The 2,500-nt window shown below is 37.8% G+C and overlaps 1 protein-coding gene across 4 annotated transcripts in view; it reads right to left on the bottom strand.

Moving 5' to 3' along the window:
• Positions 1–2,175: 2,175 nt before the first annotated feature.
• Positions 2,176–2,500, bottom strand: part of LOC113581930 (polymeric immunoglobulin receptor-like) — a 4,590-nt gene continuing 4,265 nt past the window's right edge. For all 4 annotated transcript variants that reach the window (XM_035527813.2, XM_035527815.2, XM_035527817.2 and 1 more), the window contains exon 7: positions 2,176–2,500. This exon is cut by the window's right edge. The gene's annotated coding sequence lies outside the window, so the exon portion shown is untranslated.

Below are 2,500 nucleotides of genomic sequence, written 5' to 3'. Positions count from 1 at the left end.
TTTTCTCCACATCGATTGGTTCTTCTTCCACATGGTCTGTGAGTCCCCTCCTTTGCCTGTTCGTTTATAATGGGACATAAAGTCTATCACCTTACATTTAGCTGATGGTTCTATCTGAAGAGACTTACAATTGTAACTGAGTATAACCTGAGCGTTAAGGGTCTTGTTTAGGGGCTCAGCAGCAGCAACTTGGCTGTGGTGGGGCTTGAACCAACAACCTTCTGACTACAAGCCTAGTACCTTCACCACTGAGACACAACTGCCTCTTTTCACATATCATTCACATATCAAAACAATATCATTATACAAACAACATATGACATGTCACAAGTTGCTGTGAATGTCTTTTGAAATTTCCATTTCAGTTGTTAAAGAATCAGAACCAGAACTGGGTTTATTGGCCAAGTATGCTAACATACACAAGGAACTTGGTTCTGGCTGTGTTTACCTCTCAGGTAATACAGGCAATACACATACAATAAACAATATACAGAACATGTACAGGACACCCATAATACAATGTACAGAACATGTACAGGACAGCCATATACAATATACAGAACATGTACAGGACACCCATATACAATGTACAGAACATGTACAGGACACCCATATACAATATACAAAACATGTACAGGACACCCATAATACAATGTACAGAACATGTACAGGACAGCCATATACAATATACAGAACATGTACAGGACACCCATATACAATGTACAGAACATGTACAGGACACCCATATACAATATACAAAACATGTACAGGACACCCATATACAATGTACAGAACATGTACAGGACACCCATATACAATATACAGAACATGTACAGGACACCCATATACAATGTACAGAACATGTACAGGACAGCCATATACAATATACAGAACATGTACAGGACACCCATATACAATGTACAGAACATGTACAGGACACCCATATACAATATACAGAACATGTACAGGACACCCATATACAATGTACAGAACATGTACAGGACACCCATATACAATATACAGAACATGTACAGGACACCCATATACAATGTACAGAACATGTACAGGACACCCATATACAATATACAAAACATGTACAGGACACCCATATACAATATATATAAGTGCCAATATGTAATATCCATAGTGACTACATATGGGAGTGAAGTTATGGAGTTACTGGAGTTGTGAGCGGGTTCAGGTGAGCTGTGTCCATATCCCTGTCACATCTGGCCCTCCACGAGAGGAGGGGACATGTCAGGTTATCAACGGAGCATGTGCATCAAGAAATTTAGAGATGATGTCATTGTAGTTGTAGTAGTCATCTGTTTTGGACAGCGTGGATTAGTCGCGTCAGAGGGAAACGTTCCTTATGTAGACTTAGAAAGGGACTAGATCAGATCAAAGGGATCAGAGACTAAAGATCAGATGATGTAAGGTTATAATAGAAAGATATTAATCACAGCATTGTGAACATTGGTAGTCTACATGACTGCTCAAAGGCCAACGGACTTGAAGGACAAAAACAGGTGATTTTTAACACGATGGAATGTTCACAAGGTCGCATTTTAAACACTTATATTCTTCCAGGTCTCTGATCTTTCATAACTGATTTTGCCATGTTTTTTAACATCAACTAAAAAAACATAGACAGTCCAACAAAAATCTAAACATGCAGACTTCTCATTAAGTTTGTTTAAGCAAATAAACAAACAGAAAAACCCAAAATACCAAAAATAGCTCATCACCCTAATTAAGCAAATTAGCACCATTAGCACTCATGCCAAGAGTTTCTGCATAGGTAACCAAAAATTAATTGCATATAAAATCTAAATGTTTAAAACATAAGAAATATTCACTTAATGTAATATACAGCCACACTATCAAACCTTCATCATGTGACATCAGCATGTTCCTGACAGCTCAGTAGTTGTCTGTGTTAGTCTGATGGTGTCAGTAATTTTAGTGATCTCTCTACTTCTCTACTCTCTCTCTGCCTGCTTCACGTTCACCATTGTCCAGTTAAATTCAGGAACTAGCAAATCCTTTTTTAAAATTTTTATTAAATACATTTTTCAAAGAATAGAAAGGAGTATAAATATTTTGAGAATACACCCAAAAAAGAGTTTATGCTGAGACATTAATTTAGGCCCAGGCACCCACAGCCACAAAATATTCTGATGTTTTTAATAGTTTTTATTAAAACATTGAGCTCTCCAATCCTAGGAGTCCCAATGTCCCCTGCTATAAATGACCAGTCCAAACATCCAGCTCACACCGGTCACTGCCCTCAGTGTTTGTTAGGAGCGTTGGACCCCAGCTTACAACTGTCTGTAACTGTCTGAAAAGAATGTAATGTAATAATGTAATATGTATGTAATGTATGTATGTCATATGTAAAAGTGTAGCCCCACTGAACCCAGTTTCTCAGTCTTTGGAGTCTGAGAATAACTACTGAGTACAGAGTTTGTTTTGGGTTTTTTCCTCATACTGACACAGG

Source organism: Electrophorus electricus, chromosome 11 (assembly GCF_041902795.1).
Source record: "Electrophorus electricus isolate QZ-2024a chromosome 11, ASM4190279v1, whole genome shotgun sequence".
Taxonomy (NCBI): Eukaryota; Metazoa; Chordata; class Actinopteri; order Gymnotiformes; family Gymnotidae; genus Electrophorus; species Electrophorus electricus.
The sequence above is the reverse complement of the archived record's forward strand: the minus strand, read 5'-3'. Positions and strand labels throughout refer to the sequence as shown.